Source organism: Salvelinus sp. IW2-2015, linkage group LG26 (assembly GCF_002910315.2).
Source record: "Salvelinus sp. IW2-2015 linkage group LG26, ASM291031v2, whole genome shotgun sequence".
Taxonomy (NCBI): domain Eukaryota; kingdom Metazoa; phylum Chordata; class Actinopteri; order Salmoniformes; family Salmonidae; genus Salvelinus; species Salvelinus sp. IW2-2015.
In genome coordinates, this window is record NC_036866.1 from 48781069 (window position 1) to 48795369 (window position 14301).

At 41.4% G+C, this 14301-nt stretch overlaps 1 protein-coding gene across 3 annotated transcripts in view; it reads right to left on the minus strand.

The window, feature by feature from the left end:
- Window positions 1-1476, minus strand: part of LOC111952130 (activating molecule in BECN1-regulated autophagy protein 1B) — a 38140-nt gene extending 36664 nt beyond the window's left edge. For all 3 annotated transcript variants that reach the window (XR_011474235.1, XR_002875687.3, XM_023970640.3), the window contains exon 1: window positions 1175-1476. The gene's annotated coding sequence lies outside the window, so the exon portion shown is untranslated. The remainder of the gene's footprint in view (window positions 1-1174) is intronic.
- Window positions 1477-14301: the final 12825 nt, after the last annotated feature.

Genomic DNA, 14301 nt, shown 5'->3' on the forward strand with positions numbered 1-14301 from the left:
TTTCATATGCAGAGATGATCAAAATGGTTGAGGGAATGAATGATTCTTCTGAGGACTCCATGGAGTTGGATCGGGAGCCAGAGATATTACGTGTAAAGAAGGTGGAATTTGTGATTTTTATGGCAATGGTGATCAACGGCATGACTAAAGTGGAGGGAAGATTTACATTATTGTGGATGTGGCCGAGCGGTTCCTGGGACTAATGGATTTCTCAAGGAAGGAGTTATCAATGCTGTCGCAAGCAGTGTTACCCTCTCATGCCCAAGAGCCTGGGGAGGGAGCTATTGAAGAAATGGGAGACACACTTTTTACAAAACTGTCTGGATTACACCCCCAATCACTGTATGGAGTTTGTTTGTTTACCCTTGGACAGTTGGTGGCGGTAATGCACCACAAACATTGGATGCCAACTTTTGTTTAAACCCCACTGAAGAGAAATGTTTGCAACAACAAACAAAAAGTGCTTACACGCAATCACCGGTATTGCACTTTTACGATGGTCCCTAACCAACGGGAGCGCCAGAAAGTAGCATATGTCATCCTTGCTGGCTCGGAAAGAGTGGGACCATCGGTAAAAAATATATACAAATAAACTCTCTACCGTCATCCTAGGACCTTCCGTCAGAGAGGTATTGACGACCGTACTCCAAATATCGAAAGTAAAAACCGCTGCGGTCAGCTTGCTAATGTTAGCTAACTCAAGACATGGTTATGAAACAACTAGTGCTAACCAACGAGCTAGAAAATGGTCAGCTAATCAACCAGGTAGTCAAAAACAAATATAGTAAGCAAACATTAACTAGATAAAAAACTCAACTACGTGTCATATTCYGTGGACAAACAGACAACCAATCCTTTCAAAACGATAGCTAGCAACCAGAAGCCCAGCGAATTGCAAATGTTTTTTTCATAGCTTCCGTTAGCTAATTTGTCAGACTCTAGCTACCCAGGAAAAACGGCTAACTAGCAATGTTAACCCGCTAAACTTGGTAAATAGCCAATACAAAAAAAGCTGCTAGTTAGCTACCTAGCTAAAGTTAGCTAGGAGGGGTAGCTAGCAATCCTAAGTGCCAGTCCCGGATATTAGCATAACTACCTAGCTATACAAGCATTTAAACATATATATGAGACTTAACAAACAATCTGCTAAAAGTCTACAGAGGCCATGGCCTACCTTTATTTATTGTATTTCTGTTGAAATTTGTCATCGTAGGCGGACCAACTAAAGCTAGCTGATTCGCTAGCAAGCAAAAATGTACGGGGAGTACTGGCTACACTTCGCTTTGACACATTCATGCATTTACCAATATGATTGACAAATAACAATCTTATTATACTTGCGATTGATTACATTCATATCCTCTGGAAAAGCTATTTCAACATAATTTCTTGCATGGCGCTAATTCGTTGTGCTAGCTATCCGTCTACTGTTTCCCAGTTTAGGAAACAGACAGTCACATGAGCAGAGCCCAGATCGCAAAGAACACAGAGTGAATCGATGCGCTAAAACATGAACGAGAATATTATTTGCCGGTGCCTCTATTTATTTCATAATTTTTACTAAAAGGACTTGATTTGAAGTCATTTATCTAACATCCTAATGAAACCAACTATTTTATTTGTACTATTATTTATATAAATGACATTTGAAATACATTTATTTTGCTGAGGAGGAGTCCCCCTTTCTGTCCAATGAGGTCATTTCTGGAGACTATAAGAACACTCCCAGAGGCAAAACTTCTTTATAGACACACAATCCATTTGTATTATCAAAAGATAAGAGGCAATATAAAAGACAGCTCAAACAGAGACATGACTGAAATACATTTAATGTAAAGTATATACATATGAGATGAGTAATGTAGGGTATGTAAACATTATATAAAGTGGCATTGTTTAAAGTGGCTAGTGATACATTTATTACATACATTTTTCCATTATTAAAGTGGCTAGAGTTGAGTCAGTATGTTGGCAGCAGCCACTCAATGTTAGTGATGGCTGTTTAACAGTCTGATGGCCTTGAGATAGAGGCTGTTTTTCAGTCTCTCAGTTCCCGCTTTGATGTACCTGTACTGACCTCGCCTTCTGGATGATAGCGGGGTGAACAGGCAGTGGCTCGGGTGGTTGTTGTCCTTGATGATCTTTTTGGCCTTCCTGTGACATCGGGTGGTGTAGGTGTCCTGGAGGGCAGGTAGTTTGCCCCCGGTGATGCGTTGTGCAGATCTCACTACCCTCTGGAGAGCCTTACGGTTGTGGGTGATACAGCCTGACAGGATGCTCTCGATTGTGCATCTGTAAAAGTTTGTAAGTGTTTTTGGTTACAAGCCGAATTTCTTCAGCCTCCTGAGATGAAGTGGTGCTGCTGCACCTTCTTCACCACACTGTCTGTGTGGGTGGACCATTTCAGTTTGTCTGTGATGTGTACGCCGAGGAACTTAGAACTTTCCACCCACCCCACTACTGTCCCGTCGATGTGGATAGGGGGCTGCTCCCTCTGCTGTTTCCTGAAGTCCACCATCATCTCCTTTGTTTTGTTGACATTGAGTGTGAGGTTATTTTCCTGACACCACACTCCGAGGGCCCTCACCTCCTCCCTGTAGGCTGGCTCGTCGTTGTTGGTAATCAAGCCTACCACTGTAGTGTCGTCTGCAAACTTGATGATTGAGTTGGAGGCGTGCATGGCCACGCAGTCATGGGTGAACAGGGAGTACAGGAGAGGGCTGAGAACGCACCCTTGTGGGGCCCCAGTGTTGAGGATCAGCGGGTTGGAGATGTTGTTACCTACCCTCACCACCTGGGGGCGGCCCGTCAGGAAGTCCAGGACCCAGTTGCACAGGGCGGGGTCGAGACCCAGGGTCTCGAGTTAAATGACGAGTTTGGAGGGTACTATGGTGTTAAATGCTGAGCTGTAGTTGATGAACAGCATTCTTACATAGGTATTCCTCTAGTCCAGATGGGTTAGGGCAGTGTGATTGCGATTGCGTCGTCTGTGGACCTATTGGGGCGGTAAGCAAATTGGAGTGGGTCTAGGGTGTCAGGTAGGGTGGAGGTGATATGGTCCTTGACTAGTCTCTCAAAGCACTTCATGATGACAGAAGTGAGTGCTACGGGGCGGTAGTCATTTAGCTCAGTTACATTAGCTTTCTTGGGAACAAGAACAATGGTGGCCCTCTTGAAGCATGTGGGAACAGCAGACTGGGATAAGGATTGATTGAAWATGTCGGTAAACACACCAGCCAGCTGATCTGCGCATGCTCTGAGGACGCGGCTGGGGATGCCGTCTGGGCCTGCCGCCTTGCGAGGGATAACACGTTTAAATGTTTTACTCACGTTGGCTGCAGTGACCATATTTACATATTTAAAAAAAATCTCAAACAGTTGGTCACAATATCATATAAACTCTTATGCTATGCATTTATCATAGTCACTTTACGTCTACCTACATGTACACTACCGGTCAAAAGTTTTAGAACACCTACTCATTCAATGGGTTTTTCTTTATTTTTACTATTTTCTACATTGTAGAATAATAGTTAAGACATCAAAACTATGAAATAACACAAAGAATCATGTAGTAACCAAAAAAAGTATCCTCTGAACAGTTGATGTTGAGATGTGTCTGTTACTTGAACTCTGTGAAGCATTTATTTGGGCTGCAATTTCTGAGGCTGGTAACTCTAATGAACGTATCCTCTGCAGCAGAGGTAACTCTGGGTCTTCCTTTCCTGTGGCGGTCCATATGAGAGCCATTTTTATCATATTGCTTGATGGTTTTTGCACTTGAAGAGACTTTCAAATTTCTTGAAATGTTCCGTATTGCAATGTTTACCCCCCCGCCCAAAAAAAGCCTCTTGTTGATGTTGGTCACATTACTGATAACCAATATAAGATAGTCATGCTGCACGCACTGTGCAGTTCCAAAATAATCCAAATGGTGGCATCCTAAACGCCAAATTAATGTTTTGCATGAGAAAATATCTGCTGAATTGGAGAATCGCTTCTTGAATCGGGGCTACAGCGTTCAGGTCCTGAAAGATGCAGGTATAAGGACTGGATTACTTGACAGAGAGAACTTGTTGCGAAGGGGAGTGCCTCGTGATACATCAGAGTGTATTTTGTTACAAAATACAGCACTGAACATTAAAAGAATCATTAAAAATAATTGGGGAATCATCCAAAGTGATAGGCTACTACACCAAGTRTTTCCTGAGCCACAAGTCATAAGCTTTAAGAGATGTCCTACCCTAAATGACAAATTAGTCCACAGTTACCTTCCGGGTGACTCTCAAAAAACTTGGCTTGACCACAAACCCAAGGGCTCTTTTAAATGTAACCAGTGCAACCATTGCAGAAATATTGCACAGAAAAAGTATTTTGTTGACACAGCTTCCAAAATGGAGTATTACGTCAAGCATTTCATTAACTGCAAAACCACTCATGTCATCTATAGATTGGAATGTGGCATGGCAACTCCATGGCAACCCTGCGTCCCTACAAGCTATGGGTATTGATCATATTCCGGCCTCTATTAGAAAAAGGGACCGTCTTAAACAGTTAAACCAAAGGGAACGTTTTTGGATTTACAAACTACAGGCCACTAAATACCCTGGTTTAAATGAAGATATGGATTTTTCACTCTTCCTGTAGGGTTGTGATAGGTCCATTTGCTGTCATCTAGTGGGCATTTTGCTCAATTGCCCTCAGCTATGTTTAGACTGTTGTTGTTCATGTTTGGCTGTGTTCTAGTGTACTATGGAATATATTGCTTTCTTATTCTTGACACTTCTCCCAGTCATATTTAAGGTTAGAACTACCTTTCTAAGTGTTCTGATACTTCTAGCTTGGAGTTGTATTTTTATGATAACATAGCTACAGTATTTCACTTTTTAATGTGTATAGTATTGCTTACTAGGTGTGTCCAATCAATTTTGTAACCACTCCCTCTTCAAATTAGGGCTAACTGGAAAAGCTGTTCAAAAGAGGACATTGTATTATTTCTTTGTACCCTCTGACGAAGACCATGCAGCCGAAATGCGTCGGATTTTTATAACCTTGTTTCTATTGAACATGCCATACAAATAAAGGCATTTTAGTTAATTATATGAAGAGTGCCTTGGTCCTCCTTTCTTTTTGATAAATATTCACAATGTTTGCGAGTTATATTACACACAACTAGGATGTTAGTCCGTCCATAAAGATGAGTAATTAAACAAAATTAAAATGTAGGTGCAAACTTGTTTATGACTTCACTCTTTCCCAAGCGTGTTAGTATGTATATCTTTGTCAATTGTCATGATGCATTCTGTCTTGGGTCATTGGGCTCCTAAACCAGGTATGTAGATGTCTTAATGCACTGAAGATCTGGTAACTGGGATTGTCAGTGTGGCCTGTATGATTGCCTTCAGTGATGTGAACATATCAGGGTCTAACAATTTATACACACAGGACATGTCAGAAGTGGCGTCATTCTTTTTTTGAGAGGTAATGTTTACCAAGGACTACTTCCTCTGGCTTGAGAGGAATATGCGATATTTGTCTTGTGTGGGCCTCCCCTCTCTCTACGTACTCGCTCTGTCCTGACAGCTCCCCTCTCTTCCTTGATGTTAGGTTCTGGTTTCCTGGATCTCCTATATTATTACAGAGACGGGAGAGTATCAGTGCCGTAGCAATATGGAGTGTTCTGAACAGACAAACACACACAGAAGCAATTTACGCACACACACACAATATGAACAACGGGCAAATAATGTTTACCTGAATTGAGCTAAAGGTCAAATCTGCGATAATTTCGGGGCCATGGGATCCGGGGGGTCAGGGGTGGTCTGCCAGGCATTAGAATGACAACCCAACTCGGGATGAGGAGGGGTTTTAGCGGGTGGAATAGTAGGGACCAAATGGAGGTTTACTTAGTAGCAATGCAAATATCATGGTACAGCTATATAGACACTCAATCATCATGTTACTTTTTAATTATACATTTACAAACATATATTATGATAAATAGAATTGAAACTTGTCTCATTATGATAATTGGTGAAATAAGTATAGCCAGTTATAATTATAATGGCTTAGCAGATAATAAGAAAAGACGATCCGTATTTACCTGGCTAAAAGAGAAGGAACAGGAAACTCATTCAACAATTTTAGATGAAGTTATGTGGAAAAATAACTATTTCTCCCATGGGCAAAGGCATTCAAAAGGGGTGATGATCTTAATTAACAGTAATTTTGATCCAAATGTGCAAATTGTCCAAACAGATCATCAAAGTAGATGGATTATTTTAAATACGTTATTGGACAATAAACAGATATGGCTTATATGGTCCAAATAATGATGATCGAAGCTTTGAAAAAATATATAAGAATTTATCAGCACTACAAGCAACACTAGACTATTATTATGGTGGGGGATTTTAATACGGTTTTAAATACCTCTATGGACAGTGAAGGAAATCTCACTACAAACTATCACCTCGAAGGCACCTTAAAAATCTTATGCTGCAGTCCGATATCGGGACTGATATGACAACAGCCAGTCCAAGTGCAGGGCGCCAAATTCAAAAACCAGAAATCTCATAATTAAAATTCCTCAGACATTCATGTGTCATATCATTTTAAAGGTAATCTTGTTGTTAATCCACCAAAGTGTCCGATTTCAAAATGGCTTTTCAGCGAAAGCACTACAAACGATTATGTTAGGTCACCACAAACCCAAAATAATCATAGCCTATTTTCCAGCTAAATATAGCTTCACAAAAAGAATAGAGATAAAATGAATCACTACCCTTCGATTATTTTCATCAGATGACACTCATAGGACTTCATGTTACACAATACTGCATGTTTTGTTTGATTAAATTCATATTTATATCAAAAAATCAGAGTTTACATTGAGACGACTAGATTCACTGTTGCAAAAACATCAAGACTTTGCATAGCCACATCGTTTCAACAGAAATACTCATCATAAATATAGATGATAATAAGTTATACACATGTAATTATAGATATACCTCTCCTTAATGCAACCGCTATGTCAGATTTCAAAAAACCTTTACGGAAAAATATTGCACGCTATAATCTGAGACGGCGCTCAATAGTAGCATACCACAGCTGCAAAGATGGCGTCCCTATAACAATAAAATACATGATAAATATTCCATTACCTTTGTGATCTAGATCAGAAAGCACACCAGGAATCCCAGGTCCACAATAAATGTTTGTTTTGTTCGAAAAAATCCGTTATTTATGTCCAAATACCTTCTTTTGTTAGCGCGTCTGGTTTACATATCCAAATGCTAATTCTGGTCAGCGTTATATCGGACAAAAACTTCAAATGTGATACTACGCGGTAGAAGAAACATTTCAAACTAAGTACTGAATCAATCATTAGGATGTTTTTAACATATAGCTTCAATAAAGTTCCAACCGGAGTATTCTTTTTGTCTGCGAGAGCAGATGAAAGTCAGTGCCTTGCATGAAGAAAAGGCATGATCAGGGCATGGCTGCTTGATGGACACCTGACTGATTCTGCTCTCATTCTCTCCCACAACATCATAGAAGTCTCATTGGAATTTCTATTGATTGCTGACATCTAGTGGAYCCCCTAGGCAGTGCAACATCATTCCTAACTCAATTGGATTTCTTAAGGGACTCTGGTGAATACAGACAAGCTCAGATTTCTGACTTCCTGTTTTGATTTCAACTCAGAATTTTGCCTGCCAATATGAGTTCTGTTAATCTCACAGACATCATTCAAACAGTTTTAGAAACTTTGGAGTGTTTTCTATCCAATACTAATAATAKTATGCAAATATTAGGAACTATGACTGAGGAGCAGGCCGTTTGAAATGGGCACCTTTCATCCAAGCTACTCAATACTGCCCCTTCAGCCATAAGAAGTTTTAAGGAAATCATGAATGTCATGGATATATTGGAATTAGTGGATATATAATACCCTGACCTAGTGAGATATACATGGCAGAGGCTTAATCAAGCTAGTCATCTTGATTACTTTCTTATGTCATTCTCTCTGGCACAAAAAGTGTTGATAGGGGACAGAATGCGGTCGGATCATCACATAATTGGAATATATATTACTCTTACAGAATTTCCACGTGGGCGAGGATATTGGAAAGTTAATCAAAGCCAACTGGATGATAACTTGTTTATAAATTATTCTGTCCTAGTTACATACTTTTTCCGACATAACATAGGTACAGCAGATCCCCTTATTGCATACGACACTTTTACATGTGCCTTTAGAGGCCATGCAATTCAGTATTCATCTATAAAACAAAAGAAATGTAGGTCAAAAGAGTCCATATTAACAAAGGAAATTGAAGGACTAACAGTACAGTTAGATAACAATAAAAACTGTACCATAGAGGCACAGAATAAGTTAGAGGAAAAACAAAAAGAAATGGAGGAACTTATTCAAGAAAGATCCAGTGTAATATATTATAAAAAATAAAGCGAACTGGACGGAATATTGGGAAAAATGCACCAAATTATTTTTCAATGTTCAACATAGAAATGCTACCAAAAAAATGTATTGAAACTTGTTACAAATGATGGAGTCAGGCATGATTCACCGAACAATATTTTTAAGGAGGAAGTAAAGTGCTTCAAGCATATGTTTTTGTTTCAGTCTCCTCCATCTCCACTAACCGAAACTAATTGTATGGATTTTTTTCCGATTAATAATGTAAAATTAACATCTGTGCAGAAAGACTCATGTGAAGGCCAAATTACAGAGGAGGAACTTCTTGATGCAATTAAAGCCTTTAAGTCCGGGAAAACTCCAGGGCTGAGTGGCATACCAGTGGAAGTATACAAAACTTGTTTTCATATACTCAGAGGACCATTATTAGCATGTTTAACCACTGCTATATCAATGGTAGATTATTGGACACGCAACAAGAAGGTCTGATTTCATTATTACTGAAACAGGATCCAAGTGGTGTGTATATATAAAGATCCAGTCCATAAAAAAAATGGAGGCCTCACAATTCAATGTTGTAATGCAGAAATTCCAGCTAAATGCTTGGCACATAGAATTAAAAAGGTATTGTCAGATATTATTCATTCGAATCAGACAAGTTTTTTACATGGACGATACATTGGAGATAATATAAGACAAGTACTGGAAACAATAGAATACTATGAAATATCGGGGAAACCAGGCCTGGTTTTCATAGCTGATTTTGAAAAGGCAACTGGAGTTTATATATAAATGCCTGGAATATTTCAATTTTGGAGAATCTCTTATAAAATGGGTTCAAGTTATGTATAGTAACCCTAGGTGTAAAATAGTAAATAATGGCTACATCTCAAAAAGTTTTAAACTGTCAAGAGGAGTAAAACAAGGTTGGTCCACTATCGGCAAATCTATTTATTATTGCCATCAAAATGTTAGCTTTTAAAATTAGATCCAACAATAAAATTAAGGGATTAGAAATCCGTGGCTTAAAATCAAAGNCAAATCTATTTATTATTGCCATCAAAATGTTAGCTTTTAAAATTAGATCCAACAATAAAATTAAGGGATTAGAAATCCGTGGCTTAAAATCAAAGGTGTCATTGTACGCTGATAAGTCATGTTTTCTTTTTAAACCACAATTAGAATCCCACCACAGCCTCATAGAGAATCTAGATACTTTTTCTAACCTCTCTGGATTAAAACCAAATTATGATAAGTGTACTATATTACGTATTGGATCACAAAAAAATTCAACTTTTACATTACCGTGAAGTTTACCAAAAAAATGGTCTGACGGGAATGTGGACATACTCGGGATCCATATCCCAAAAGAAAGAAATGATCTCACTCCAATACATTTTTATAGAAAGTTAGCAAAAATAGATAAGATCTTGCTACCATGGAAAAGAAAATACCTGTCTATCTGTGGAAAAATCACCCTGATTAACACCTAGTGACCTGTTTTTAAATTATATGAACAAAAAAACATTATTTTTTGGGAATGGCAAGCCAGACAAAATTAAAAGGGCCTATTTCTATAATGAATATGAATTCTGAGGGCAGAAATTATTAAATATTAAAGCATGAGACCTCTCACTAAATGCACCAGTCATACAAAAGTTATACTTAAGTCTGAAATGGTTCTCTAGTAAATTAGTAAGAATGTCTCACCCCAAGTTCAAAAATGGCCTTTTTCCCTTTATTCAGAATACAACTGCTTACTTTCAGTTATTTGAAAACTAAATAACTTCCAAAATATCGTTATTTTTTAAACAAGCCTTAGAAAGTTGGTTGCAATTTCAGTTTAATCCACCTGAAAAGACAGAACATATAATACAACAAATATTGTGGTTAAACTCAAATATACAATTATTTTWAATTTTTTWAAAGTATTTTTCAATTAAAAAGAAGGTATAATCTCCGTAAATTATATCGTAAATAGGACTGGTGGAGTTATGTCACACATGCAGCTAACACAGACATATGCAAATGTCTGCTCTACCCAAAATTATAACCAACTAATTGCAGCATTACCACAAAAATGGAAAAGGAAAGTGGAAAGGGGGAAAAAGTAAGGAACTTGTCTGTCGGCCCAAGACCAAAAATGGTTAAAGAAAATATATACCAATTTCATTTAAGGACCAAAAAATTGACATTTAAATTGCAAAATAGTTGGGAAGAGATTTGATGTACCGATTCCATGGCACATGGTTTATTAATTGACATGCAAAACGACGCCGGATTCAAAACGTATAATTTTTCAATTTAAATTATTATACAAAATTCCTGCAACCGATAGAATGTTATATATATATATATATATATATCTTCCCAACTGTGCAGATTTTGCTGCGAGGGGGCAGAGTCATTAGATCATTTATTTTGGTTCTGTCCATATGTAGCTTGTTTTTGGTCACAGGTTTAGGAATGGCTGAAGAATTGCAACATTTACCTAGAACTAACGCTGCAGATAGCAATACTGGGTGATTTGAAAAGTCATAGTCAATTGATCATTAATATAATAATTATTTTAGCAAAAACGTTTATCTTTAATTTATAATCTGTAGAAGCTATGAGAATAGAAAGGTTCAGTACTTTTGTGAAGCATCACAGCACAGTTGAAAAATATATAGCAAATAAAAATCCAAAATGTATGGTGTTAAGAGATAGATAGATACAGTGGGAGAACAAGTATTTGATACACTGCCGATTTTGCAGGTTTTCCTACTTACAAAGCATGTAGAATTCTGTAATTTTTTATCATAGGTACACTTCAACTGTGAGAGACGGAATCTAAAACAAAAATCCAGAAAATCACATTGTATGATTTTTAAGTAATTAATTAGCATTTTATTGCAAGACATAAGTATTTGATCACCTACCAACCAGTAAGAATTCCGGCTCTCACAGACCTGTTAGTTTTTCTTTAAGAAGCCCTCCTGTTCTCCACTCATTACCTGTATTAACTGCACCTGTTTGAACTCGTTACCTGTATAAAAGACACCTGTCCACACACTCAATCAAACAGACTCCAACCTCTCCACAATGGCCAAGACCAGAGAGCTGTGTAAGGACATCAAGGATAAAATTGCATTGCTGCAAAGGGTGTCTCTACAAAGTATTAACTTTGGGGGTGGTGAATAGTTATGCATGCTCAAGTCTCTTTTTTTTTCTTGTCTGTTTCACAATGAAAAATATTTGCATCTTCAAAGTGGTAGGCATGTTGTGTAAATCAAATGATTCAAACCCCACAAAAAAATCTATTTTAATTCCAGGTTGTAAGGCAACATAATAGAAAAATGCGAAGGGGTGAATACTTTCGCAAGCCACAACATTTCTGAACCTATGTCACGTCCTGACCATAGTTCTTGTGTGTTTGCTTGTTTCGTGTTGGTCAGGACGTGAACTGGGTGGAATTCATGGTTGTGTGTCTAGTTTGTCTGTTTCTATGTTCAGCCTAATATGGTTCTCAATCAGAGGCAGCTGTCTATCGTTGTCCCTAAATGAGAATCATATATAGGTGGCTTGTTTTGTGTTGGGGATTTGTGGGTAATTGTCTATGTCTATGTTGCATTGTTGCACGTAAGTTTGTTTAGCTTCACGATCGTTTTGTGTTTTGTTCGTTTGTAAGTGTTTTTTGTTTTCTTCATTAAAGAAGAAGTATTTCTCTCACGCTGCGCCTTGGTCCACTCTTCTCATCAAGATGATCCTGACAGAATTACCCACCACAACAGGACCAAGCAGCGTATTCAAGGCAGCAGCAGCAAACGCAGGATTACAGGAATTGGGAGGAAATTCTGGACAGCGAAAACCAGGAGAATATCGCCCCCCCAAAAGCTGAGCTGGAGGCAGCGAAAGCAGAGAGGCGGCGTTTTGAGGAGCTAGCACGGAAGCAGGAGAAGGATCTGGGCTATACTACCTGGGAGGAGATCGACAGGGCGGCGATCGACCCAAGGAGAGTGCCGGAGCCCGCCTGGGATTCTCTGGCGCAGTGTGAGGAGGGATACCGGCGAATGGAGGCAGCACGACGACGCGGTAGGAAGCCTGTAAGGTCAAGCCCAAAAATGTCTTGGGGGGGGGGGGGGGGGGGGCTAAAGGGTAGTGTGGATCTTACCGTGGAGAGCGAGAGTACGGCAGACACCGTGTTATGCGGTAAGCGCACAGTGTCTCCTGTACGTGTGCATAGCCCGGTGCGGTTATTCCACCTCCCTGCCACTGGCAGGGCTAGATTGGGCATTGAGCCAGGTGCCATGAAGCCGGCTCAACGCGTCTGGTCTCCAGTGCGTCTCCTCGGGCCGGCATACATGGCACCAGCCTTACGCATGTGTTCCCCGGTCCGCCTACACAGCCAGTGCGGGTTATTCCACCTCCCCGCACTGGTCGGGGCTACGGGGAGCATACAACCAGGTAAGGTTGGGCAGGCTCAGTGCTCAAGGGAGCCAGTACGCCTGCACGGTCGGTATATCCGGCGCCACCTCCCCGCCCCAGCCAGTACCACCAGTGCCAACACCACGCACCAGGCTTCCTGTGCGTCTCCAGAGCCCTGTTTCTCCCTCCACGCACTAGCCCTATGGTGCGTGTCTCCAGCCCGGTACCACCAGTTCCGGCACCAAGCCTCCTGTGCGTCTCCAGAGTCCTCTGCGCCCTGTTGCTGCTCCCCGCACTAGCCTTAAGGTGCGTGTCCTTAGCCCGGGACCGTCTAGTTCCGGCACCACGACCAGGCCTACAGTGCGCCTCAGCCGGCCAGAGTCTGCCGTCTGCCCAGCGGCGCCTGAACTGCCCGTCTGTCCTGAGCCTTCAAAGCCGCCCGTCTGTCCTGAGCCTTCAAAGCCGCCCGTCTGTCCTGAGCTTCAAAGCCGCCCGTCTGTCCTGAGCCTTCAAAGCCGCCCGTCTGTCCTGAGCCTTCAGAGCGTCCGTCAGTCATGAGCCGCTAGAGCCGTCGCCAGACGGAGCGCTAGAGCCGTCCGCCAGACAGGAGCCCAGAGCCGTCCGCCAGAGACCGCCATCGCCAGCAGAGCCGCCAGAGCCTTCCGCCAGACAGGAGCGCCAGAGCTTCCGCCAGACAGGAGCCGCCAGAGCCTTCCGCCAGACAGCAGCCGCCAGAGCCTTCCGCCAGACAGAGCAGCCAGAGCCTTCGCCAGCAAGCAAGCCTTCAGCCAGCCATGAGCAGCCAGAGCCTTCAGCCAGCCATGAGCAGCCAGAGCCTTCAGCCAGCCATGAGCAGCCTGAGCTGCCCTCCAGTCATGAGCTGCCCTCCAGTCATGAGGCTGCCCTCCAGTCATGAGCTGCCCTCCAGTCATGAGCTGCCCTCCAGTCATGAGCTGCCATTAGTCCGGAGCGACCATTCAGTCCAGAGCTGCCTCTCTGTCTGGAGCTGCCCTTCAGTCCTTGAGCTGCCCCTCTGTCCTGAGCTGCCCTCTGTCCTGAGCTGCTACCCCTCTGTCCTGAGCGCCCCTCTGTCCTGAGCTCCTCTCTGTCCTGAGCTACCTCTCTGTCCTGAGCTATCTCCTCTATTTAAGGGGACCTTTGTGAAGTTCCTAGACCAGGGTCGGGGGCGAGGGTCGCCACTCAAAGGACGCTAAGGAGGGGGACAAAGACAATGGTGGACACCCTTTGCTGCAAGTCTCTTGGGGGATGTCTCTATAAATCTTGGCACATCTAGCCACTGGGATTTTTGCCCATGCTTCAAGGCAAAACTGCTCCAGTGCCTCCTCAAAGTTGGAGGGTTCCGCTGGTGTACAGAAATCTTTAAGTCATACCACAGATTCTCAATTGGATTGAGGTCTGAGCTTTGACTAGGCCATTCCAAGACATTTCAA